At 48.7% G+C, this 27883-nt stretch overlaps 1 protein-coding gene, 1 non-coding gene and 1 pseudogene across 8 annotated transcripts in view; 2 read left to right on the top strand and 1 right to left on the bottom strand.

Moving 5' to 3' along the window:
- FOXN3 (forkhead box N3) overlaps positions 1-27883 on the bottom strand; it is a 361268-nt gene that overhangs the window by 210212 nt on the left and 123173 nt on the right. For 6 of the 7 annotated variants that reach the window (XR_008556053.1, XM_008148413.3, XM_028155886.2 and 3 more), the window contains exon 1: positions 421-749. The exons of the other annotated variant lie outside the window; for it this stretch is intronic. The gene's annotated coding sequence lies outside the window, so the exon portion shown is untranslated. Of the gene's footprint in view, positions 1-420; positions 750-27883 lie in introns of those variants that run through there. 7 annotated transcript variants of the gene reach the window in all.
- Positions 9398-9512, top strand: LOC114234068 (small Cajal body-specific RNA 1). The gene has a single exon (XR_003620262.2). It is a non-coding gene; the product is annotated as a small Cajal body-specific RNA 1 (non-coding RNA).
- Positions 22097-27883, top strand: part of LOC103292275 (60S ribosomal protein L13-like) — a 62032-nt pseudogene continuing 56245 nt past the window's right edge.

Here is a 27883-nt window from a genome sequence, read left to right as displayed (position 1 = left end):
GCCAGTGCCAAGCCAGCACAGTTTGTGGGGGAGGGTATCTTTGTTAGGAGCCTGTTTCTCATCTTGGGGTGTCCTCTGGATCAGTACTCTCTCCCCCCGCCCGGAACGGCGGGGATCCTGTCTGTCCTCCGCGGACAATACCAACTCTGTTCCTTTTAGGCGTCTTTTTGGAAACCGAGGCAGCAGGAGAGAGCCCACACGTCGGGGCAGGAAACTCTTCGGACCCGGCAACTTCCCCGCTCGGGGGCTCCGGTCTCCCCACCCGCCCTGGCTCCCGCCCCGCGCTCTCCCCCAGGAACTGCGGAGTCCCTCGCCGGCCGAGAGCGGCGCGGGCGCCTCCAGGACCGCCTTGAACGAGCGCCTCCGCCCCGAGTCACCCAATCCCGCTTCGGCGCCGGCCCGAGCGCGGAGCTAACTCACCTGGCCGGAGCGGGGCGCGGGGGCGCGGGGGCGCCGCTGCCCTTTAGCGGGAGCCGACAAACTTTCGCGGGCGCCCAGCGGGCATCGCTTGGTGGCCCGGCTAAGGACGCGCGGGCGCGGCGCGGCGAGCCCGGGGCAGCGGGCGGCGGGGGGCGGCCGCGGGTGCGGGCGGCAGGGGCGCGGGGGTCGCGGCGCGGCATGGGACCTGCGGCGTCCAGCCGGCGCGCAGCGCGTCCTCCCGCCGGCCCCGCCGCTCTCCCCGCCCCGTCCCGCCTCCCGCTCGCCTCCGCCGCGGCGCGTCGGGCCGGGGCGCGTCGAGCGGCGAGAAATTGTTTCCACTGCAAACAAAAAAAGGCGACACATGACCAGGCAGGAGGAGGGGAAGCGCGGGGAGGGAGGGGAGCGAAGGGGAGGGACGGAGCGCAGGGGGCGGAGGGAGCGGGAGAGAGGGAAAACGTGGGCCGGGCCGCGGGCGGCTTGGGGCGCAGGGTGCGGACCCGCCGGGACCAGCCCTGCCCGCTCCCCCCGCACCACGATCGGCCCCTCGCCTAGGCGCTCCCAGGTCGCAGCCGGGAACTAGGCCGGGCTGGGCCGCATGGATTCGTCTCCCGCGGCACCGCGGAGCGTGGGTGACCGGCTCAGGGTTCCACGACCCGGGGTAGCCCCGACCGTGGGCGGCGTGGCTGGTGCGGCCAGAGGCGCACGGCCTGTCTCTACCCCGGGCTCAGGCCACGCGGGCGGGCCGGCTTTGCGCCGCTGGCTACGTGTCTCCGGAACGCTACTACCCCATCCGCATACCTTACATGGCTCGAAAGTAAAAATAAAAAGAATTACGATGCGGGCGAGGCTTGCAAGGGGGATAAGAGATTCCACTTCTCCCCAACTAAGGCGTCCTGGCGGGACTCCCAGGGCCTTCCCCAGAGCTCCCCCACCGCCCACCTCGTGCCCCAAGAGAAAAGGCACAAAAGCACCGCAGTCTCAGGCCCAGGTGGCCGGCTCCCCTGGTCGAGTGCAGACGCCTTTCTGCCAAGGGAGGGAGGGTGGCCATTACGGATTACAGCGCAAGAGCCCCATCCTAAAGGCCACGCCAGTAGAGCCTCTCCAGTGGGTTGTGCTCAACGCCCGACCCACTTCTAAACCTCTAGCGCAAAGCTTCCTCTCCTTCATATTTTGAGCTCTCAAGAGCCCGACAAGTCACAGGGGCACCCAGCAAATAGCTCAGCAACCACTCCCAAGTCTTTAGGTTCCTCCCTAAAGCATGGCCACCCGCTGCTAAAGTCACACCTAGTAGCAGCCTTGGAGAGGCGAGTCCTACAGGACACCCTGGTGGTGACATAAATAAAAATATGTTTGCACAACTCTCCCACGTAGCCAAATCAGCAGGTTGCAACACAGAAGAGAAGTCCAGGTCACTCCTGCCACCCCGACCTGAACCCGCAGGAGCTATCTGAAAACTGCAGAACCACCAGGAAGGCCTGAGTGATCTCCCTCAGAAACCTCTCCAGCTTGCAGTACTTTAGAACCTAGCCAAAGGGGGAGACAAGTCCCACAGGGCGTCGGAAGGTTTTTATTGTTTTCTTATTTCAAAAAAGAAGGAACCCCCAATCAATCTAAGAGTCATTCCCCTTAAGATGGTGGGTGGCAAGTCTTCAGCTAGGGCTCTCACCACAGGCCTCCTTACTTACCAGTACCATGGCAAATCTCCACCACAAGATGATTCAGAGGTGGAGGCCTAAGGGCAGCCGGAGTTCACCCAGCCCCACCCCCTTCATTACTGAGCCCTGGATGTGACCTACCCCGAGCCAAAGAAGCAAAGGTATGAGGTCAGAGAAACAAACTGGATCATCTCTGAAGTCAGAACTGGTAACAAAGCCAGGACAGGAGCTCAGCCTAATGCAGGTCCACCCCTCATCAGCATATCAGTGGAGGGCTGAATCTCCCATCACAGGAGCCCAGGGGAGAGACCTTTGTCCTCACACCTTACCAGCCAGGACTGGAATAGTCAGCTAGGAGGCCCCCCGGCCCCCAACCACACTCACACCATAGCTAGAAATCTCTTTACATTAAGTAGAGGTGGCATGTTATTTCCACCCCAGCACGTTCCTTCTTAGAGTTCAAACCCAGAGGATGTGATCTGAAGGTTATTGCACGTGTCATTCTTTCCGTGCAAGCTGTTAGCCTCCAGTGACTGAACCAGCCATCCCAGGTGAACAAAAACTTAAAAGAGGAGCAAGCCTTGGGCCAGGAGAAGCCATAAGCAGAGGGTGGAGTGTGGTGAGGTAAGCTGCCTTTTATTAGCTCGCCTTCCTCTTCTGGGTGGTGTTTGTTTTTTGTTTTTTTGGTTTGTTTCTAGCATTCTCAAGCATATTTCTTAAGTTCTCTCTCTGCTATTACAAATGTGGCCTGAAGTGTGGACCAGCCAGGCCTGCTTTGGAGGGCAGAGTACACATGTCTGCCTGCCTGTCGGCCTGTCTGTCTGAAATGGGGGATCCAGCCCTTTACTGAAAGCCAAAGGCAGGCGTAGTGTGGCTTTTTTACCTTATAATTCCATAGAATCCTGGCTCGGGGATATGCTCCCTGACAAAAGGGTGCAGGGGCCAAATTCATTTAAGAACAACTTCCTTAATTCCCCTCTTGAACTTTCAAAAAATACCTTTGTGCCTTAGATCCTTAGAAACCTCAAGAAACAAGTGGAACTGTTTAAAAACACATTTGGCAGCAGAATTATAAGTGTGCCCCAGAACTCACTGTGGGCAACACTTATTTCCTGACTGAGGATGGGATGGGACCATTTTGCAGCCCCATCTGGGCATGGGATGAAGAGTGAGCACCCAGGTTCCAGCCTGGAGAGGAATTCCTCTCCCTCTCATGTTTTGTGCCTCCTCCAACATGCTTCTCTGCCCTGGAACATTAAAGCCCCTCCCCCATCGCTGATTATGTGGCCAATATGATTATTTACGGAATGGTTCACCGGTGATCCTGCTCCAGGCAGTAACAACTGGATAGATGAGCAGTGAGAACACTTGCTGCTGGTGGGAAGGCCTGAGGGACTTTCAACTATGAGGAGGAATCTGAGGCAGGCCTGGGAAGTGGTTCTCCTGGCCAAGACGGGTCCGTAAGAGGAGACTTGGGTCAGCCCAGGGCAAGCAGCACAGCTGGGCTGTGCAGAACTGAGAAGTCATCATCAGGTAATTTTTGTCTCCATCTCTCTCTTTCACCAGCTGCTCCACACTCCTCCCTGCAGGCTGGCTTCCTCTGCTCGCTCACCAAGTCCTGAGGACCTTCTGACTTTAGCACCCACCACCTTCAGGCTGCCTCAGGCTTCCACAAGAGCTCAAATTCTCAGAGAAATCATCTGATTGGCTTAGCCTGAGTCAGGTGACTCCTCCCTTCTGCCCACCCCCTCCAAACAGCTGAGGCAGCGGGCATGGTGGAACCATCTGGTACAACAGGACTAGGGAGGGGAGGGAGATGACTTTGGAAAGAGGATATCTAATACAGGTAGGTGGTTGTTTGACCCGTGGAATTGGGGGAGGGGTATTACAGACCTGAGGTTCTCTACTAGGGATACCCAGGGCCCCGCCCCAAAAGGTCAGAATCTCCTAGGATGGGTCCCAGGCATGTGCATTCTGAGAAAGCACCACATAGCACAAACTGCTGTTCCAGGGAGGAGAAATGAATGGCACAGATTTACCAAATATGACTTGATTGTATTAGAAGATGCATTTGTTCACTTAACAAATATTTACTGAGTGCCTACCAAGTACATGGAACTGTGTTAGGTGCCAGAGATAGTTTCCTTATGGAGCATGCGTATTAGTGGGTAAGAGTGGAAATATCCTGTAGCAAAACTCCTTGAACTGCTAAGGTAAGCAGCTTATATGCACTAATTCTGAGGACAAGAGGAACCAATGAACATTTTTTAGTCCAAGCAGTTGTACTATCAGAAATGCTTGAAAGAAAGAATGGCCTGCAACTGGTAAATAAATAAGTCCTGGAGACCTAATACACAGTACAGTGATTATAGACAGCAAAACTATGATAAACAGTAAACTTGCTCAATGACTAGCTCTTAATTGTTCCAAACACTAGAAGAAATTATGTGTCATGATAAAGGAGATAGCTAAGCTATGATGGCAATCATATTGCAATATAAATATACTAAATCAATAGGCTATGCACCTTAAACTTACACACAGTGTCCTATGTCAAGTCTATGTCAATTTGGAGGAGGGGGATGGGGAAGAAAGTAGAAGGGACCATGCGCCCAGGACAAATTTTGGAGAGGAAAGGAAGAAACGAAGACCCAAAACAGGCAGAACCACTCAGAAAGCATTGCAGAACCCATACAAAAGGGAATAAAGATTATTTATTTTTAACGTATTTTTTTAATTAGAAAATAATGCTAAAACTCTAAGTGGTAGAGTTCTGGAGTAAAATGTTTGCCTGCTTCGTTCATCCTTGTCTTGTGTCCAACTTTTCTACCATGAGCACCCATTATATTTATAATGTTTTAATAAAGAAAGGAGGGTGCATTCGAGAGCAGGGATTCTCAAACTTGAGTGTGCATCAGAATTACCTGTAGGGCAATTAAAACACAGCTCGCTGGTCCCCACCCCCAGAGTTTCTGATTCAGTAGGTCTGGGCTGGGGCCTGAGAATTCACATCCCTGACAAGCTCCCAGGTGATGGCTGCCTCTGCTGGTCCAGGGACCATACTCTGAGACCCGCCGAATTAGAGACTAGCCAGGGAGACTGGAAAGAATGAATGCACAAGAACATTCAAAGGAAGCACCAAGAGGATCTGCCCAATGACTGAACATGAGAAGAAAGGGAGCGATGATGGTCAAAGATAAGTCCTTCATCGTGGGTTGACTCAGAGTCTCTGAGATAACATGAGAAAGCACTTTGTAAGGATTAAAAAAGCTCCTGACTTCCTTCCCTTCGTGCAGGAGAGACCCAGCACCACAGCTGGAAGCCCCTCCGCCTCGTGGGGAGTGCCAAGGCTCGGCCAAGCACCACTTGGAGTTTCTGGTCCTCCTCTCTCGGGGTTTTCCTCTCGTGCATTCTTGGTGTTTGCGTGACAGGTCCTGAAGGGCGGCGCCTGGGAAAAGGCTTACTCGATTTCTCCAGCAGGGAATAGAGCCAGGAAGTTTATTTGAAGAGGGAAGGAGGGGTGTGTGGGAAGGGAAAGTACAGCTGAACCAGGGGAGTGAAGTGCATGAGCTCAGGTGCCCAGCCAAACCTGCGCTTATCAAGTCGCCTGCCGGAGGCAAAAGGGAAATATAGAACCTGTCAGCTCCTCTTTGAGCGTAAACACAGGGACGAGCTGATGATCCAGAATCCAGATTAAGTCAATTCATTCAATCAACAAGTATTTATGAAGTATCTAGGTACTCCCTGCCCAGTTGCTGTGTGGAGGGGACTGGGAAGGAACCTGGAGAAATAAAAGACGTGGCACTTGTCCTGAAGGATTGGGGAGACTCGGCATTTATGAAGCAACTACAAACATACACACGGAGCCTAATGCCACGGCCAGAGATGGCGTAACATAGTGGCTAGCATCAGAACCTGGACGAGGTTCATATTCTCTACCACTTACTAGCTGGGGAACATTAGTCAAGGTACTTAACTTCTTTCTCTCTAACTAGTTTCTTCATCTTAAAAAGGGACAGGGGAGGGAGATTAAGAGCCATACCCATTTCATAGGGTTGTGATGAAGTTTAAATAATATTGGTAAAAAACATACCACAATGCCCTGGCACTTAGCACTATTTTTGTTAAGTAAGTAAATCAAAGGAAAAATTATTGACATATTTGGCTGCACAACAATTTAAAATGTGTCTGTAGTACCAGCAGTCCTAAGCCAGGTTAGCCAAAAGTGAGGAAACAGTTGCCATACCTATGAAAAGGGTGAATATTTTAAATTTATAACCTTTACAGCTCAACCAAGGGGAAAAAAAATGATCATCCTAACGACAAAAGGGCAAATTCACAAAAGGAGAAACAAAACTGGCAAGACACCCATGAAAAGATGCTCAATTTAAGTAAAAACAAAAAGATGCAAATTGCAATTATGATCGCTCATTTCATCTATCAGATTGGCACGGACTTAAAAAGAAGAACCAAACATTGGTGTGGGTTGTCAGGAGCGCTGGGACTTGGTACAACTCTTCAGCAGGGTCCTCTGACAAAGTGAATCCAAACATAAATGAGCACAGCCATTGACCCTACCCTTCCAACTTCTAGGAATTTATTCCAGTTAACTTCCCCACCAGACTGCCTACCCCCATGGGGCAGCAAGCTCCACAAAAGCAGGGCACACGCCTGTTCTATTCAGCAATGCACACAGCGCTTACCCCGGAGCCTGGCACTCAACACGTGCTGACTGAATGCACTGAAAGGCACAACAATGTATTTAGGAGGCTGTTTGCGGGGACATTGTTTAAAATGGTGAAAACTGGGAATTGCAGAAATAAGAGGCTGGAGGCATATTATTAGACGGCCACCGTGCCCTAGCGTCCCTGTGTCCCCCTCTGTCGCATTTTCCAGCCGTTTTAAGTGGAGCCTTCCCTTTTTCTGAATCACTTTCACATTCTCCTAGACGGTGCGTGTGACACAATTTGCAAACATTTCACAAAGTAAGAGTTTGGGGGAAAATAAATATGTTATCAAAGCCTTTTCACCAAATTGAAGCATTTCGTGATCTTTTCCATCTGAAGGGACAAAATGACCCCTTTCTGAAAAGGCTGGTGCGCTGAGCACACGGGAATTGCTAATTGTGACCAATACTATACCCTGCGCGTGGGGTCTGCTGTCTGGTTGCAGGAAGGATTCCAATTTATATGTTCTGAGTCAAGTTCTCTACAAACTTGTCTATAGGTACAAGGGTGAGAGGAGATACTCCTGAATTAAGAAATGGGGGGGAGGGGAGGGGAGGGGGACATTTACTCTCTATGTGCAGATTGCTCTTCTGTAACAACGTATGCTTATAAGAGACCAAGTATGGTTCCATCTTACCTTTTTTTTCAAATCTGACAGGAAAGTCTGTGCCCAGCTGAGGCACTCCACATGGCCAGGATGATTTCTTTTCTTTTCTTTTTTTTTTTGGTTAATCCTCACAAGGCTATTTTTCCATTGATTTTTTTTAGGGAGTGGAAGAGAGAGGAAAAGACAGAGAGAAAACTCGATGTGAGAGAAACACATCGATTGGTTGTCTCCTGCACAGGCCCTGGGCCTGGGGCCAGGGAAGAGCCTGCAACCAAGGTAAGTGCCCTTGACCGGAATCGAACCTGGGACCCTTTGGTCCACAGGCTGACGCTCTATCCATTGAGCCAAACCGGCTAGGGCTGGCCAGAACTATTTCTGCTCCTCCTGCCTTCCCGGGGATACTCCCTGCCATCAGGAGCTTATCCCGGCAGAGGCTCCCACTCTGAGCTCTGGGACTCCATTCATCTACAGCCAAGTCTCGTTATCCGCTGTGTTCTAGGGCCTCTGGAAACAATGAATTAGCAAGGACTGAGCCATGGCTCCTAGAGGAAATACAGGGTTAGGTTCACCGAGCTGTGGTCACAACATTTCTGTGAACTGATCAATACACAACTGTATTTTCTGTTTCCATTTAAAGACACCTTATTTAACATAAAACCTGGAGGCTTTAACTCTGAACTTGCAGCCAGCAGCACTGTAACTCACACCCGAACAAAGCTCACCTAACACATGTATTTTCCCCACAAGGCAGTCCACCCGGGCATGCTTAGAACTCTGAACAACACTTCAGCGCTACGACCAGGACCACTGTAAACAGTAACACCACCAACAAAAAGCACAAAGCATGGACTGAACAGGCCACAGAAAGGACACCTGTTCCTGAGTGTGTGTGTGTGTGGGGGGTGGGGGGGGGGGGGGAGCAGGGTGGAGGGAAGGGGTCATGCGGGGGAAGGGGAACATTTGTAATACTTTTAACAATCAAGATAAATTAAATGAAAAAAGGACACCTATGTACAGTGTGAGAGCTGGAACAAGAAGCCAGGTCATCGCTTTGCTCAATTTCAACCGGGAATGTGTATGAATTGGGCAACTCAAATTTTTGTCACTCTACACATGTCCACGTGACCATGAAAGCACCGTGAGCATTGATTTGGGGGTTGAAATAAATTTCAGCAAGTTCGCAAATTTGCACACGGGATCTGTGACGAATGAGATCAACAGTATTTAACGACACTTAAAGAGCACTTGTTCAGTGCCTGTCAGTAGTCTAAGGCTTCATTCGTTTCAGCCTTGTGTTAACCGTGTGATGTAAGTATTAGGTCCATGTTTTAAGTGAGGAACCTGAGGGATTTAGCCACCTGCCCGCGGGCACACAGTAAGTGATGGGGCTGGGATTTGAATGCACACTGTCTGGTTTGGAGCGCATTCCAGGCAGTAACCAAGGGACGTTCAGGTCAATCCAGAGCATCTGGCCTCTCAGAGAACTTCCTGGGGCTCAAGGACAGGAGGGACAGGAGCAGTGGAACTCCAGGGAGGAAAAACTGACCAGGAAATAAAGGAGGAGTAAGGAAAGGAGGACTTTTAAACTGAATGAAAGGGTACTACTTGCAAAAACAAAACACAAAATTCAGCTTTATGTCATAATCAATATGGTATAGTGTATCTTTCTAATAAAAAATAAATCATCCAGATACTGAGTGTCAAACAGACTCTAAGTGCCTCGAGAGGCAAGGACCCTGTCTTATATTCCTCTTTTGCTCATGGCATATGACACATTAGTAATAAAAAATATGGATTTTGCCCTGGCTGGTGTGGCTCAGTCGATTGGGCATCATCCTGTGCATCAAAAGGTTGCCAGTTCAATTCCTGGTCAGGGCAGATGCCCAGACTGTGAGCTCAATCCCTAGCACGGGGCTTGTAGGAGGCAGCCTATGCATGTTTCCTTATCACATTGATGTTTCTCTCTCTCTCTCCTCCCTCTCTCTAAAAATCAATTTTAAAAAATATGGATCATTGAAGAAGTGCAATATTTTTAAAAAAAGCCGTGAGTCTTTAAGCCCAGTGTGTAAAGACACACTCTGAGTTATAACTCAGTGCACAACTGAAAGAAAAAATATATGGATCACTTAATGGGAAAATAAAATGTTTCTTTTCATCCCTCTCCCAATCAGGTCTCTAGTAACGGTACAGATTAGTCCAAAGAAAAGCAGCAGCATCAACCTTTCCCTCCTCCGGAGTTTTTAAGGGCTTTTATTGTTGTCTTCCCTTCAGTGAGTGCACCAAGTACCACGGTCTCAAGGGTCTCAGCGGCCAGAGTCTTAACCAGGCCAAGGAATGACTTTCCTGCTCATTCTTTGTCAGAGGGATGTGAAAGAAAACAATCAGTTCTTCTAAGTCTGTCTCTTTAAGAGAAGGTGAAAGCTCACAATCTGATGAACTCTCTAGATTAAAATATCACCCACCTATTTCCCTGCCGTACCAAGTTCTTTTGGGGACATTAGCCACTTGTTCAGCTTCTGACAACAGCCAAACCGGAAGGGCTTTTCTCCTCTGTTGGGTAGTGACGTTCACCAGCACTTTGTCTTGAAACCTCACTCCTCCCCAAACCAGCATCTCTTGTGCCTAAATGTAATGCCGTGGCTCAGGTGCAGGCATGAGTGCCTTGAGCCCTCCCCACCCCACCCCCCACCCCCATCTCAGAGTGTGGGGGCTGGAAAGGAAGTAGCCGAGTGGCTTGCTGTCTTTCTGTGGGTGCAAGCCATCACCTCGTTTCTCTGTACCCAGACATGTGACTCTGACTGGCGTCAACGTTTTGGCCCCCAAACAACCAGGCGTCCTTTTTAAGTTGGCATGTTTTCCACAGAGGAATACTGAGCATCTTTTCTACATGCCTCACACAGTGCTAGGCCAGCTGTCTAACAATATGGATCCCGGAAGGGGGTGCTGCCCACGTTGGGGACAGCAGGCAGCCACTAGTGCCTGTTGCTCGCAGCAAACGTCAAAGAGCCCTCCGAACAGGGGGTCCAGGCGGTTGGCTGAGACGCCCCCGGCAAGCAGCCATGCACCAGGAGTGCCAGCAGAGGCTGCCCGCGGGCCAAGGTGGGCATGCCTGCGTCCTGGAGGGCCGACGTGAGAGCTCTCAGAGGCTGCCCAGGCCCCGTTAAAAGGGAAGGATGAACCTCATGACATCAGTTCCAAAGATATGCCACCTGCTAGTGTCATGCCCAGGCTCGTCGTCCCACCTACCAGCCTCCCAGGCAAATCTCCAAGGGCCTGGTGAGCAGGCAGCTGCAACGTTTTGTTGCCTCTGATTGATTTGGACTGGGAAGACCTAGAGGTGGGAAAGAAAGAATGGCCATCCTCAATGATCTGGACCCCTGAGTCGGCTAGGGTCCTGAAAAGTCATCTTGTCGACCCCTTTGTAGGTTTTCTTTGGCCAGGAAATCTAGCCGGGCAGATTGGCTGGAGTACATTTCTTCCTCCACACACACTCACATTACATGGATGTTCCACTCTGACACAGACTTCTCCCACCAAGCCCCAATGCCATCCCCTTGTCTGAAATGCCTGCCGCCACGTGAGAGCCTGGCTCAGGCGTCAGCCACGCTCCCCAGCTCGCTGCTGTTGAATAAGTTGACTATCAAACAAAGGGCATCATACACAGTAGTTGCTGAAAAAGCTCACTCAGTCCAGATGTAACCGAAAGATTTTTTTTTTTAATCCCCGTAAAACTTCTCATTTAAACTTGGGGTGCAAAAGGCATGTGCGATGTGAGCATCCCTAGACCCACAGGGGGACAGGAAAGGGGGGAGGGGGACTTCAATGAAATACAAAAGCCACGCAGACCTGGAGCGGAGCAGGCTGCCCACAACAAGGCAGCCAACTGCCAAACTGTCATTTTGCTCGGCGGCTGAACAGAAGGCTCGAGTAATGACAACCACAAAACTCATTTAAAGTCTGAAAAGGTGACTAATGAGCTCATTCATGCTGGCTATAAATTATTCACTACAACACTGATCCCACTCAAGACAAACAGTAAAGTAAACTTTAAACACAGACAACGGCAGCCTCCTCCAAAGAGGAACGAGTTATGTCTGTAAAACTTTTCACAATGAGAGGGATCCTTGTCTCTCCCCGGTCTATTGTCACATTCACTCTTCTGTTTACTTTTTTTTTTTACTGCCTTTAATCAAGTTTAAGCAGACACAGCTGTTACACATTTATTTCTCTGTGGAGGGTTTTTTTTTTTTTCCTTTCCCATTAGTTATTACGAGCAATCATGATGCTCTAAAAATAGCAGCAAATTATATTCTCTAGAAATTGAAGGCTGACCTTAACACGAAGCCCAGGTCTTCGGAAAGAATATTCAGACGCACGTGTCGGCTGAGTGGCGGCGCCGGACAAAGGCGAAACAAAAGTGCAAGGCATTTTCCTCTCTCGGAGAGGTTTTCAATTTGCTTCCAAATTTCCTTTCGGCTCCAGTGGAAAACGTGTTGCTTCCAAACCTTGCAATGCAGGACCCGCTTCCCATGCTCACGTTTTCATTAAGATTTTCGTGAACACGCACGAGCGCAACAGAATAAAATGAGAAATGTCTCCGTTGGGCTTGTCGGCAGACGAGCCCAGCAGCAGGTTTGTGGAAAACCCACCACCATTTGCTGCCGACACTTGCAGTTTCCTGTTTAATATTAAATAAAGAAGCGTAGCTCTTCTGTTTCTAGACACGGCGCTCTTTGCCACGACTGCCACTCCTAAAAGCACTGGGACTGCGGGGAACCAGTCCCCTGTTTTTCAAACCTTTGTTTTATCTGTTTCTAAGAGAGAGTGAGAATTCAGACTTTCAAAATCTGATAGGTTTGTTTTCTTCTTCTTAAAAATAGTCCCCGAATAAGTACTTACATTCGCTCTTGGTCAGATCGCTGAACATGATGTATTTTTAAACTGCTTTGAATACTTTGAAAAGGAGCCACAGAAAAGCCGCAGAAAACACTCATATTCAAAAAACCGCCAGATGGAGGTTCTGAGTAACCAAAAGTGAAAGCAGAAAGGTCTCAGGCTGAGTTGTGCCCAGTACACACCTCGAGTTGGGGGAGGGGGGGCGAGTTGGGCGGGGGGAATGGTCTTGAGCCTGGGAATCGTGCCTAACATATGAGAAATAAAGCGTGGAGGCTTTAACTTCAAAATGAGACCGGGCCAAGCGCTGGCTCCATTTAAGGAAAACCTCCACGTTGCTCTCGGTATCTCGCACACGAGGGAAAGACTTGTCCAGCCCTTTCTGTTGTCTGAAATGCAAAGCAATTTTTCCTTTGAGCGGAGAAAGAGGAGTCCTGCAATATTTACAGCAAAGTGCTTTGCCTCCTACCAACAGCAATCTGGTCGGTCTTCACCTGTTTAGCATGGTTCTTTGTGCTGTTGTTGTTGTTTTTAATATGTTTTTATTGATTTCAGAGAGAGGAAGGCAGGGGGAGAGAGAGAGAGAAACATCAATGATGAGAGAGAATCATTGAGCGGCTGCCTCCTGTACGCCCCCTACTGGAGATTGAGCCTGCAACCTGGGCATGTGCCCTTGACTGGAATCGAACCCAGGATCCTTCATTCTGCAGGTTGACGCTCTATCCACTGAGCCAAAACAGCGAGGGCTAGCATGGTTTTTTAATACACATTTCTGTATCTAGTAAGTAGCCATTCTTTCGATCCTCTGTGCAAGAGTCCTTGCAGAGGTGTGTGTGTGTGTGTGTGTGTGTGTGTGTGTGTGTGTGTGTGTGTGATCAATCAACATGTAAAAACCAACACCAACCAAAGAAAGGGACAAGTCTAAAATGACATCCCATGTAAGTCTCCGCTGCTCGGCACTCCCACGAACCAGATCCCTGTCCCCTCTCTGTGGAGGGTGTGGACAAAACACTGCTTTGAGACCAAGCCACGTGGGGGTCCTTCCTGGTAATGCGCCTGACAAACAGAGTCCGCCTCTCCCTTCATGGGTGGGGCACCTGGCTTGTCTTGAGATGGTCCTAATCCCATCCTTCTCCTCATTTTCTTGAGGAGATGATCAAAGGTAATGTCAGTTCGGCCTGAAGAGGTTCGGCCCAAACAGTGATCACGGAGTACCCCATTTACTTCAATCCGAAGAATCACAAAGCATTCACAAGGAAAGCTCTCCAAGGCTTCCTCCGTGCCGGGCACCACGCCAAGGGCTTTCCCTGCATTATTCATGCTGTCCTCCAGGACACAGGTGCTGTCATCCTCTTTTACAGATGAGGACACTAAGGCTTAAGGAGATGAAGTCATTGCCAGCGGTCCACAATTGGTGCTCGCCGAGGTGAAATGAAAAGTTAAGACCCCACATCTTCTCAGCCTGCAGAGCCCACCCTCTTAGTCACTGCACTCTCCTATCTATTTACTAGAGGCACGGTGCATGAATTTGTGCACAGGTGGGGTCTCTCGGCTTGGCTGGGGATCCGGGCAATCGGGGCCCTCTCGCCCAGTCCCAATGGGGCCAATGGGGGCCGGCCGGCCAGGAAGAGACCACGGGAGGGCTCTAGAGCGTGTCCAGCCCTTTGGCCCTGTCCCGGTTGGCCAGACCCCAGCAGCAAGCTAACCTACCAGTCGGAGCATCTGCCCCCTGGTGGTCAGTGAGCGTCATAGCGACTGGTCAAGCAGTCAACTGAACAGTCGACCGATGGGTCAGACACTTAGCATATTACGCTTTTATTATATAGGATGCTCCCCAAGACTCATTTCCAAAATCGTAGATAGAACTTGCTGCTTACAATCTACCTCTTGGGCATCTTTGTCAGGTTTTTTGTTTTATTTGTGTGTTGTTGTTTTTTACTTGATTTGAGAGAAAGAGAGAGAGAGGGAGAAATTTGTTGTTCCACTTATTTATGCATTCATTAGTTTATTCTTGCAGGTGCCCTGACTGGGGATCAAACCTGCAACCATGGTGTATCAGGACAATGCTCTAACCAACTGAGCTACCCAGCCACGACTATGTTTGGTTTTACTTAGCATGTTTCAGATGGGCCAATAACTATAGACACCCTCTCTACTCCCACAGGCTCAGCTCCAGATGCTCACCCAGAAATGGACACCATTCACTGAAGGGACAAACATATCTACAAAATACCCAAATACCCAGGGCAATGTCACACTCCAGCACTCTACTCCTATCTGAATTGTAAAACACAAAGATTTGGGGGGCAAGGGGATCTCATGACCGTTGGCAACTCCAGAGGCCAGGCCTGAACTCCAAGCCTGTCCCCATCTCCTCCCATCTGGACAGACCCTCTGGAGGAACAGGCAGCTACGATGGTGCCCACGGAACCATCTACTCTGTCTCCAATCCTCACCCCACTACCCTGACCTCTACCGCCATCCTCCCCCCCCCCCCACCAACCCAATAAAGAAACCCTTTCTCAATCTTACAGCCACAGGGACAAAGATCTATGGCTTCATTTCAAGTTAATGCCTCCAAAGCACAAACACTGGACTAGAAAACCATTTCAAACTACTAGTATTTCTTTCACACTTTGCCCACAGAGTTAGCTGGTTGTCTGCCAATTCGGAAACACCACTGACCACCACACTAGAACTATTTTCCAAAAACTTTGTTATAGAGAATTAGGTCAGGGCCCAGATCAACCTTGGCCAACTCGATAAATATGTTCAAAAATTTGCCACAGTGAAAATATACCGACTGCACTACTGATCCGATTAACTTTTCCCCCAAATATAGTGGACAGGAGGAGAAAACTCCCCTACGAAGGCAGCTCCGGAGTCTTCCCACAGCCCACGTGCTGGACATGGAGAGGAGACAGGCTCCCCCAGCTCACCGTCACCTCCAGCACCCATGTTAACTTCACGCCCATGGCACAACCAAACCCATGTGGGTACCAAGGCCAAGGAGTCTGTTCCCTCGTGACCCACCCCCAGATGCTTCCTTGAAAGATTTCCTCATCTCAAGCACTAGCCAAATGCTCCGTAAAAAGTGGACGAAGCAGAAAGCTGAGGTCTGTGGTTTCATTCCCGAGAAACCCTCAGCTGTCCACAGGGATCGGATTCCGCTGCCTTTCCGAGTCCCTCTCTGGCTTCTGCCCACACCAGCTCCCCGAGACACCAAATCAAACCTCTCTCGGCATCTCGGCGACACCAGCAGCATAGCAGAACCACTAATGGTTACGATAAGAAAAATAAGCCCAGCTCAGACCTTCCGGCGACATGCGCTGTCAGAGCGGGTTTTATTCGCCTGTCCGTGGCTCCTCCCTCACATCCTCCATTGCTCATTTTTCTAGATCAAAATCTGCAACTCACGGGCAGGCAGAGAGGCACGCAGGCTGACTGCCCTGACATCATTTGATCTCCACAGAGCTATCTGTTCACTAATTCCATTCTTAGTTTGACAACACTAGCCAGCAAAGGTTTGTTTCTTCACTACAAAAACCAAATACTCTAAAAAGGAAAAGAAACCCCTAACCGATTTGGCTCAGTGGATAGAGCGTCGACCTGTGGACTGAAGGGTCCCGGGTTCAATTCCGCTCAAGGGCATGTACCTTGGTTGTGGGCACATCCCCAGTGGGGGGTGTGCAGGAGGCAGCTGGTCGATGTTTCTCTCCCATCGATGTTTCTAACTCGCTATCCCTCTCCCTTCCTCTCTGTAAAAAATCAATAAAATATATTTTTAAAAAAAGAAAAAGAAAATCTTAAAGGTTACCCGTAGGAAGGACTTTACTGATGGTGTCGGACAAAGCCCTAATTTAAGGAGGCGGTTGAGGCCCAGGGAAGTGACTTAGGACCCCGTATCAGAATGTGTGTTGGTAGTTTCCTCTCCAGTGTCTACTCTTCTCCTCTCCCTTCCCAACACCCCGCCCCCTCAGCATTTCTCAGCCTTGTGGTGCGGGTGGAACCGACCCCATGGCCAGCTCCAGAGGCCCTGGGCTGGTGCTGGTCCAGCTAGGACTTCGTGCACCGGCCGACACATCTCCTCTGTTGTTTAGACACTGGATTGGCTTTTCTGTCACTTGCAACCCAAAGCATCCCAACAGATGCCCACGTAGAGTTACTGGCAGATCCAACTTCTTGACTGCCTACCCAGGGGTGTCTGCCAGAGTAGTCTTTAACAGCACAAAACAGAGAAAACCATGTTTCAACAAATTTAGTGGCTGGACTTGATAAGAATAAGAAGATTTGGGTGAAAAATATGAAATTAAATATTATCATTGTGCATTTTAAAAGTGTGGCTTAATGTGTCAAGGTGGCCATAGTAGCTGAGTATTCTTGCCCTGGCTGGTATGGCTCCGTGGGTTGGAGCACCATCCTGTACACCAAAAGGTGGCAGGTTCAATTCCCTGTCAGGCCACATACCCAGGTTGTGGGTTTGATCCATTTGGGGTGCGTGTGGGAGGCAACTGATCCATGTTTCTCTCTCACATTGATGTTTCTATCTCTCTCCCTTTCTCTCTCTCTCAAATCAATAAAAAAAAAATTAAGCAAGTATTATTGATGAATGGGATTTAACTGATTCATGGCTAATGGGTCTGCTTAGAACATGACTCACACTTAGGTCTCAGAGCTTGGCCAGCAACTGGAGGAACAATGTCCCAGCTTTGTGTCCCCAGGTGCCTCAGCCCCAGACTGGGTGGTGATAGGGGGTGAAGAGGGTCATAATGGCCACGTTACTGCCGTGATAAAGAAACAGGCCACAGGAGGAGGCACGCTGCCCCCAGGACAGCCCACCAAGACTGACTGGGAATCCAGCCCCTCCCAGGAATGTGACTAAACCAACTGGACTTTGCTTATCACCACCAGTGAGGCAATCTGCCTGATAAGACCCCAGCCTTCTCCCAAAGGCGCCCTTGCCTGAAACAATCCTTCCTTTTCTTTTGCTAGTAACTTTCTGCCTATAAAAACCTTCCACTTCGTACAACTTCTGGGAGCTCCCTTCTGTTTGCTCGATGGGGTGCTGCCCGATTGATTCATGAATCGTTTAATAAAGCCAATGAGGCCTTCAAATGCACGCCACTGAATGCTGTTTGTTTAGCGGAGCTGTGTTTTATCTGCTTTATGTTCTCCTGCTTCCAAAGAGCCATGTGAGCTAGGTTAGACCAAAGTAGTTAACAAAGAATATTGAATGACTGACTTGCACAAATTTAACTAATTTTAGATGATATCTAGTGTCAATGAGAATACATTCTTTAGCAATTCTAAAAGTATAAAATTAAAAAGACGAGTGTCGATACATACAATAAAATATGACCCAGTTAATGTTTATTGAGTACTCGCAGGAAAACGTGCCATGAAATACTGAAGCGTAACCCTCAGCCCCCTCCCTCACACAGGCCCTTTCCACGGCCCTGGGAAGGACCCCAGAAATGTGTTGAATGAGCACCTTCAATATTTAAGATTAGACACTGAACACACACAAAAACACCTTAAAATGCCCGGAACCCTTGTATGAAAGAAACTGGACAAAGGCTTCCCCAAAGTTGACAATGTTAAAAATGTACATGACATTATCAATAACCAGTTATGAAGCTAAAAATTTTTTTCCTAAACTATCAAAAATAAAAAACAAATCCCAACCAATCATACTATTAGTGCATTATCTTGCTATTCTCTCGAGAGAAAATGGCATTCCACAATCACATGAAGAAATGAGCAAAGAGTACACAGCCCAAAAAATGTAGGAAAAAGTAATGCAGACATACATGGAACAGCTGATTAATAATAACATTAGGTTATTTTGGGGGGATTTTGTGATGCTTGGGATGCCAGCTTTTTAATGACACACTGTTTTCTTTCATCATTTCAAATAAATGCTTCCTGCTATACTTCATTTTCTATTTGCAATTTCTTTTCTTAAAGACTCCCTCCCCCAAACTAAATCGGCTTCAGGCCATACAAAGCTAGCATCCACCATCTGTGTGCCAGACTCATCGCTCTTCGTGGACTGTCTGCCAACAGCAGCGTGAGGCGGGTCCTCCTGTCCCCATTGTACAGGTGCGGGGTCTGGGCCTCACGTGTTCCGAGACCACCTGCCAGAGGTCACCCAGCTAACAAGTGGCAGAGCTGGCCCTGAGCTCAGCAGCTTGATCCAAAGGGCTCCCAGCCAGGGTCCCATCCTGCCTTACCAGCCCCGCTTCTGGGCCTGCCCACCGCAGTAAAGGAAGAGCCACCCGCTCTCTGAGTGTGCCTTCCTGGTCTCCGGCTGCAGCATCAGCTTCCAGGAAGGGCTGGGAGAAGGGGCATCTCAAACCCACCCACGGGGCTGGGGCTGGGGCTGGGGGGGACCTGTCTCAATTCCTGCAGAGCTAAGGGTTCCACCGGTCAGTGGGCAGGTGGGACTCTGCCGAGGCTCACCTTTTAGGTCCACATGTCCAAGCCTCGGTGAGGCCTTGACACTGGCCGCTTTAGGGAGGAGCTCGGGGAGAGAGGACTGGGCACCAGTCTGACAGCAGGACAGGAAGCCCTGAATTCAGTGTGAGAACACAGGTCTCTTCCCTCCGCAATCCAGTCCCACCCCAGGCTCAGCCATCCCTCCCTTCAGTTCAGAACAACTGTAACAACTGGATCGTCCACTTGACGGCAGAAGGCTCCGTGTGTGGGAACTCTGTGGACTCAATTTTGTGTCTGATGAAGTGGGCCCCTCCTCGGGGGCCCTCCTGAACTCTCTTCCATCCGTCCTCCCCGCACACGGGACTAGACCTGCTCTATTCTGGTGCCACTCATCTTATGTTGTAAATGATGAATTGCAAGGTGATATGTGACTTACCTTCTTGGAGCAGTGAGCAGCCCAGCCAAGAGGAGCCTAAGGAAGCCGTGGGACCAAAGGCCTTTGACTTTACCGTGAAAAGAGTCCCAGGTGATCACCAGTGCGCCACGCTCTGAATGAGCCCGCAGCCTCCGCTCTGCCCTAGGCGTCCCTCAGCCAGAGCAGAAAAGGCCTCCCATCCAGATGGGAGTATAGATATGCAAAGTTCCAGAGAGAGGCCGCCCAGTTCCCACTGAGTTGTAGACCGCGTTAACATATGTAAAGAACTAAAGCTTCCCCTTGAAGCCGGGGTAGGGGGTGGAAGTGGGCAGGGGCCAGGATGCTGGAGGCTCCTACAAATTCCACAAAGGTGAAACCTCTTCCAAGTGCACTGGCAGCATTGACCTTGGCCTTGAGGTTGGGGTTTCAGCAACAATGGCATGTATTACACAGGGGGCTATGACCAGTTGACTTTTCCAATGGCACTCAACATTCAAACCATCCAACCTTCCCTCCCCCATTCCCAAGCTCACCAAACCACTTCCAGGCAGTCATATTCCGCACTGTAAATTAATGCATGTGCTTTCTGATTTGCTCCCCGTGTCCTGTGAGATTAGTTAACAAACAGGTGGACCCCAGGGAAATAGGTCTGCTCCTCTGAGCTGAAAGTGATGTCCCAGGGGGAGTTCATCTCACCCAACACTGCTGTTGGCTATCGAGACCCACTGGGATACCCCTATCTTCTGAGCAAACTAAACAGCAGAGTCCAGCCCAGCAGATGGTTAAGTGTTAGAAATCTTTGCCAAGTAAGTAGATGAATGAGGGACCATCGGTCTGCTATAAAAAACAATAAATGCATTAGAAAGAATACATTCACACGTTTGACTGCCACACCATCCATTGAAAAGATGAGAGGCTGGATGTCAGCATTGTTAACCCCACAGGCTGTGCGCAGCCCTAGTCAAGCTGTGAGGACATGGGCAAGTCATGTGACCTGCTGGTGCCTTGCTGTCCTCACCTGTAAAATGGGGGTGTAATCTACTTACTTCATAGGGCTGCTAGGATGATTAAATAAATTGGCACAGGTAGAGTACCACAGGGTGTTTACTATCATTATGTAAAATCTAAAGAGATTTATAATAGAACAAGGGTTGAGAGCCAACTGAAAGAATTATGTACTCATTATTTACGTTAATTTTGCCTAAAACTGATTTCTGATTTCTCCTAAGCAGAACAATTAAAGTTTTCCTTCTTTCTTTCCTTATATAGTAGCTTGAACTATAATTAAACAAACAAACAAACAAAAACACTGAAATTCCTTCCTGGAGTTAATTAGGATTTCCTGATAGTTTCCACAACTCCTTGAAGACCCTGAAAAATTTTCCTGGTCTTGATCCAGATCCCGACCCTGAGCTGTCTCTGTTGAAAGGGCAAACAGCTCTGGCTCTGGGAAAGGGGAACTGGAATAAACTTGCCCAACCTTAATGACAAGACACTCAGATTCCAGCCCCTTTCTAGGAAACGGCCCTGAAAGAATGTGAACATTCCTGGCAGGAGTGGGGGTTGGGGGTCAAACACATGCATACTTTGTTTTTAGAGACATTTTGGTTTTCAAACCTACCTGTTCCCTGGGGGACAGGTATTGGCCTCTCTTGTAACACGTCCCTAGGATGCACCTCCACGCAGAGGAACCGCATCACTCCCAGCCCTCTGCGCCCATGGAAACGCCCAGTGCTGTGGACAAGGACACGACCAGGGAGCTCGATGTTACGCATTTGTCACAATTCTGACTTTTCTGGAGGTCACATTCAGATGTGAAAAATGGGACAGCCCACCGATTGTAGGCAGACTTTGGCCACGATGGAACATTCTAGCTGTGCAGGGGTGACGATGCAACTCTGCCTCTCAATGGTGGAGGAGACACCAGGCTGGTTAGTTACTTCCTTAGTGCTCCGCAGCCTCCTTGAAGACCAATGCCCACATCCATGGGACGACTGCTGTCTACTGCGGATTCCATACACAATTGCTTAAACATCCACAACCTCCCACATTCATCCTGAACAGCCAGCCACTCTTCCCAGACATGGATGTAATTGACACATTAGCCTATATCCAACAGCAGGGTCTGCTCAAATTGAAAATTCCTATGGCTAACATGACTTTCCAACCTAACATCAGGAACAGAGAGAAAGAAACCTTCTAACATAGAGGATCAGCAAACTACAACCTGCAGGCCAAGTCCAGCCTGCTGCCTGCCTGTTTTTATAAATAAAGTTTTATTGGAACATAGCCACACCCATTAGTTTATGGACTGCTCCTGGCTGCTTTGCCACTATAGGGGTAGAGATGAGCTGTTGCAAAGAAACCATCATAGCCCGAAAAGTTTAAAATATCTACTATCTGGCCCTTCAGAGAAAAGAAGAGGATGAGAAAAGGCACCAGAATATTTACGGAAGGAAGTTCCTGATGGCCTCTGATTCCTCGTTTAATAGCAGAAGGAAATGGGTCCAAGGGCTGTTTCTACCAGTGGCTCAGCTCTGCAAAGTCGGGCCAGTATTGTCACCTCTCTGCTTCCATTTCATTCATAAAACAGGATTAGTCATGGCTGGCGAATGTATGACAAATCATTAGCTAATACCCCATATGCATTTTGATCACAAGACAGGAAGAACTGGCTGTTTGTTTTCAGAGGGTAAGAGGTCCTCTCTCTGGTAGAGCAGTATTTTGGGGCTGGGAAAGGAAGCACTCCTTTCTAAGACAGCTGTACAGTAAATACTGTTTTCATTTGTGCTTACCGAGCCCCTATGATAAGCAATGCACTGATCTTGTCACAGCCCCACGTGACCTGGGACTCCAACCGAAGACAGCATGTGTAAGGAAAATCCCAAACTGCACTTTTCCAGTGGACGTTCTCCTACAAGAAGGCCTATAGGCAGCCGCCATGGCATCCAGCTGGAATGGCCTGATCTTGAAGCCCCACTTCCTCAAGGACTGGCAGTGGCACACTGTCACATGGTTTAACCAGCTGGCACGAAGGATCTGCAGGCACAAGGCCTGGCAAACCAAAGTGCCACATTGCCGCACACCCTGCATCTGGGCCCATCTTGGAGGAGTTAAGCGTGGCCAGCATCCAAACGGTGGCCCAAGCCCTCGGGACCTCAGTGGATCTGTTGGTGGTGATGTTAGACCTCAGTCCTTGAGTTCAGCTAAGAAAGAATTCAGAGCCAAGAACTCTAGTGAAAGAGGTTTATATAGCCCTTTTAGAAAGCAAGTCACAGAGGCAGAGACATGAGCCAGCTGGGCGGCGTGGACTCAGGAAACAAGTTACTGAGGCAAAAGGAGGGCCCTTGGAACTTAGGAGAAAGAAAGGAATATGCACCTCAGGAAAGAAGGGTTGAAAGGTGCAAGTGTGATCTAGAGAGAGAGCACGCTGGGTCCCTTGCCTTAAGGATTTTTAATCTGTTTTCTAAAGGTGGGAATTTCAGGGGAGGTCTCGGGAGAGGATCTCAATAGAATATTCATCAGCTTCCCAGGTGTGTTCTTTCAGGGTCATGGTCTCTACAGATTGGTCAGGTCAGCACTGGGGCAGGGGGTCATTAGTCATTGCATCTGGTCCTGATGTCAGCCATAGCATCACTTCCTCTGCTTTTGCTGCTTTTCTGGGCCTGGACCTGAGACACAACTGAGGCCTAGATGTTATCTCTGGTTTGACCAAAAGTCTGTCTCTGTGGTCAGCAGACCCAAGGCTTTATTCCTAAGATTATTTTATGCTGACCAGAACCTCATTGTCCTGAGGGCTTCATGCTTACGGGAGTGGGGAGTGGTGGTGCAAGGGCTTGTCTGAGTCCTCCGAGGCTATGCTCCAGCCCCTTGTTCCTCCTCTAAGGAATTCTAACCTACATGACTAAGGACATGCTAGGGGGGAGGAAAGGTCGCCCTGGGGGTGAGGTCCTATCCTGTAATAGTTGTTTTCTCTAGTTTTTGCCCATTGCCAGTCACTCAGGACTTTCTGCCCTGATGACATTCCATACCTGGCCTATCGTCCCTGCTCTGCTCAGACCTGTCTAACTGCCTATTCTATCAGCTCCGAGGAGGAGGAGCAGGTCCACCAAGTCCCTGAAGGCCAACGGGCAGCGGCTGAGGAGTGATGCTCTTCCCCAGGAAGCCCTGCGGCGCCCAACAAAGTAGAGAGCTCTGCTGAACTCAGGTTGGCCACCCCGCTGACAGGACCAGTCATGCCCATACAGGATGTCTACAAGAAGGAGAAGGCCGGGGTCATGGCAGAGGAGGAGGAGAACTTTGAGGCATTCGCTAGTCTTCGCGTGGCCTTGGCCAATGCTCGGCGCTTTGGCATCCGAGCAAAAAGAGCCAAAGAAGCTGCAGAACAGGATGTTGAAAAGAAAAAACAAAGTGCTTATTGGCGATTTGTGATTTTAAAAAAGGAGAAGAAAAGAAATCCCACACTGGGATATGCAAGAATGTTTGGTTTAAAATAAAAAAGGAAACACGAATAGTTGCCTGAATGAATGGTTAGGACTCAGAAAAAGGAAAACATTCCCAGTTGTTCTTTACAGAACAGTAAAACAAATGCTCAGAGTGAGAAAAGTCAAGGATATATTCAAAGAGCCTTGGTATAGACCAGTTCATTGGACGGAAGATGGCTGGAAAGGTAAAGTTGAAGCCAGGTTAAGGAGGGATCTGAATTCCAAACCCACAAGTTTAGATTTTATCCTAGACAATGGGGAGCCACTGGATATTCTAGGGAAGGTAGGTAGAAAGATTAACCTGGCCATGGTAGATAAGATAAATCAGAAGAAACTGAACTATAGAGGAACTGACACTGAAACCAGGAAACAGTAGTTAATCATATGGAGACAGTCTTTGGGTGGAGAAAAGAAACAATTCCTCGTCCTCATTTTAACTTCAATTTTCCTGTCCATGTGTCCCTGGTATCTTCTATATGTTTCATAATTTTTTAATACCTGCTAAGTAAGAAAACCTGGAACCCAGCAAGGAAAGTATTCCAACGAAAAAAAGTCAAGTCTTGGTGTAAGCTGGGGAGCTATAGGTATATAAGGTGTAAGAGTGGCCTTTGATTTGAAACCACCAGCAGGGGATAAGGTTATTACAGTGAGCATGAGGGTGGCTGCTCCCCACCCCCACCACCAATTTCATCATTTATAACCTCCCAGGAAAGGTAGCTAAGAGTAGCTTTCTCTGTATCAGGTTTCATCAGAGATAAGATTCTGCCCATTCTAAGCTTCTGCATTCCTCAGGTTCTCAGTGATCAGCCACTTGATGCATTACTATACCCTCACCCACACCCCTGGCTTGAGACATCTGTTTTATGGTTACAGTAGAGCTTGCCTTTTGAAGTGGGAGGCAGAACAGAGCAGAGGTGAAAATGCTGCTTCAGAGCAGATGAACTGGGGTTTGAATCCCAGCCTCCTCTACCCAGGGGGCCTGCTCAGGATACCTGCCTTTGAGCTCAAGGTCCCCATCTGTAAAATGAGGTTAAAGAATACCTACTTCAGAGGTGTCCTGAGTGTGAACTAGGAGAATGTCTGCAAAGTGCTCTTTAACACTGTGCCTGGCGCCCAGGTAAGGCTCCATCGATGGAGCTGCCCTCATTTGTTTTCCTGGGGTGCAGGGACACTGGGCTACTGGGCTGAGTTAGTCCAACTTCTTTTTTTTTTGGCCAGGTGAGAGGCACTCCCTTAATTTAATTTTCATATGCCTAATATAGAAATTCCTTTCCCCATTTGAGTACATCACCAGATTCCTAGAGGACCCGAGCCCCAGAGATCCAAAGTGCCCAGGGGTTGGGGCTTCAGCAGCCTGGCTGCTGTCCTGTCTCTGAGGACAGCTTGCAGCCTGCCAGCCCTGCAGCACCCTGCCCGCCCCGCGCGCTACCCCTCCCTCCCCCCCCACACACAAACACACACCCCGGTGTCTTCAGAGGAGACAAGAAGTGGAGATCTCGACCCCAGAGCTGGAGGCCTCCGATGCCTTTATCCTGCCATTTTGAGGAGATTCAGGATGGTTCTCTGACTCACTCAAGATCTCACCACCTGTTTAAAGAAGAGTTGGATCTAGAACCCAGATCTGTTCATTTCATTTTCTCTCTTTCTTCAAAGTCACATTTTTAAAAATTCTAAAAATCATACGGGCTCCTATGGGAAACTTGAAAAAAGTAAAAAAGGGGGGAAAGGCATGTATCTATCCCCCTCGCCCAAAGCTTCTACACCTCCATTAACACTTCAGACTGTCTTCCAGGGTTTCTCCATTCCTATAATGAAAACGAGGTCTCACACTGTAAACACACTTTGTATTTCCCAATGTAGGAGATCTGTTTCTACAACAAATTTTGACTTTCAGGGGGATTGAGACCATGTCAGCCTTGATATCACACCTACTATGTGCCAGGCACACAGTAGGCACTCAGTAAATAGTTATGGAGTGAGTGAATGCCTGCGTGATATTATGTGATATAGCCAATGACTTTGTCATCCTCATTCTGTTGGATATTTAAGTTGACCTCAGCATTCTGCTAATACAAAAACAATGTTAGATAAACAGCCTTATTCATACATCTTGAATGTAGCTCTCTGTGTCCTTATGATGAACTCTTAGAAGAGTAATAACTGGGTCAGAGTACTCACACTGTAAGGCCTTGAATTCCTGCTACCAAATTGCTCTTCAGAAAAGTAATTCTCGTTTACATCCTCCACCAGTGATGCAGGAGAGTGAAAAGCACAGGTTTTCTCCGTGGAGTGAGTATGTGAGTTAAGGGGAAATTGTAGAATCTCTCAGTGGGTGTTGTAATGAGGAACTGAGGGCTGGACTTGAAGGGCACTCAGTATCTAGCAACCCCACAGCACAGAGTGTCTCTGCACATTCACCAGCCTCATCTGACAGCCTCTCTATTGAACACTAACTCGCGTCAACCTCACATTGCTACGAGAATTATCGATTCCCTACCATCCAAATAAATATGTGCCATCCTAGGAAACATACCCACTCCCCCAGGAGCCCTAGGTTTCCTAGGCCGCAGCACACAAGAGCCAACCTTTCCATATAAACAGTGGCCCGCACCGAGTGTGGGTCCCTGGCACCAAGTCTGGTTTGCTTGAACTTGTCTATAAATATCTACAGTTCAAAGTAAATGTCCGCAGTGGTTTCTAAATGTCTTCTTGCGTGCACACATGCGTGAAAGACACCCTGTGAACCTCAAAAATGCATTTTTAATATTAGTTTCTTAGAAAAAGTTTAGTTCTTCCTCATGTAAAATTAGCAAAATAAATTCCAAATGAATATATCTATCAATGGATTTTTCTCCCTCAAGGTCAAGGAGGTCATCTGTGAAAATGGAAAGAGCTGTGTAGGTCCTGATCCAGAAAGCCCCAAGCCCACACTCCCTGGGGCCAGCGGTCACTCGGAAGCATCTCATCAAGGAAGAGGCTCCGACATCCACCTGTGCCTTCCTTCCTTGCACCCCCTGTGCCTTCCTTGCACCCCCTGTGCATCCACCTGTGCCTTCCTTCCTTGCACCCCCATCTGTGTACCAAGAAAAATACTCCTAATAGGACATGATGACCTTGATTCTTCAGCCCCACTCACCTTCCCAGTCCTTCTCATATCTCTTGCCACAATGCTGAGTTGTCTGCTCAGGGTAATCTCTAGCTTACCTCCAAAACCTTTTTTCGACAGAGCAAAAGATGAACAATTATCTCTGTTTTCTATATAAGAAAGCCTGGATTCAAATCCCAACCCTGTCCCAGAATCGCTGCATCCACATCACCTTCTGTTTCTTCACTTCTCCACCTTCAAAATGGGGTGATTTCTACATCTCTCTTGGGTGTTTCACAAGACATTTATAAGAAACTGCAGCATAAAATTCTTTCATGCGTTCTGAGAGGCAAAGCATCTCTCTAAATTCAATGTATTCCTTTGTTAGGACTTCTGCTTTCTTGACTTAATCAAACACTGCTCTTCCACCCAAATCCGTCCCCACATCATAATCTCCTATGGCAATGTTATCAGGATATCTCCTTTAAAAAAAAAAAAAAAACCACCATATACCTCTTTACAACCAACATTAGCTACTTTTCCCCTTATAGCTTTTTCCTATAAACACACACATACACACTCACACAACATGGAGTCCAAAGTCTTTTCTTTGACTCCAGTTACAAGACTCCAGTCCTCCACAGATAAAAATCTCAAAGCCCGTGCTCACATTTACCCACGAAATAACTCTAATAGTTCAGCATGCCACACAGCAAGTTAATCAGAGGACTGAGAAATAAACACCCAAGTTCCAAATCCATGTTTCCACTTTTCTTGTGAGATGAACAAGAATGAATTTATCTGAGAAGAAAATGCCAAGGTGACATTTGGAACTACCACGTTTGTTGGAACTACCAACATAGGGGACATTTGGCATTCTCTTCTGCAGCAGTGGCAGTGCCAGGTCCGCAACCCCATAGGCACACAATTCAGTCAACTCACCCTTGGGGTCTGGCATCCATGCCCATGGATATCTGCTTCCTTCAGCAACGACACGGGAATTTGCCACCAGGAGGCCTCTCGGGGAGGTGGGCTCATGGGGAAGCCAGAAAGCCTGCCTCTAAAGAAACCCATTCGACTATAGAGTAGGATTTCTTGAGTTAAAGAGAAATAGACCAAGGGAGTCAGGTGTGAAAGTGGTGGGCGGGGGGGAGGGGAG

The sequence above is a fragment of the Eptesicus fuscus genome, chromosome 5, assembly GCF_027574615.1.
Source record: "Eptesicus fuscus isolate TK198812 chromosome 5, DD_ASM_mEF_20220401, whole genome shotgun sequence".
Classification (NCBI taxonomy): domain Eukaryota; kingdom Metazoa; phylum Chordata; class Mammalia; order Chiroptera; family Vespertilionidae; genus Eptesicus; species Eptesicus fuscus.
This window is presented reverse-complemented; position numbering and strand designations above follow the sequence as displayed.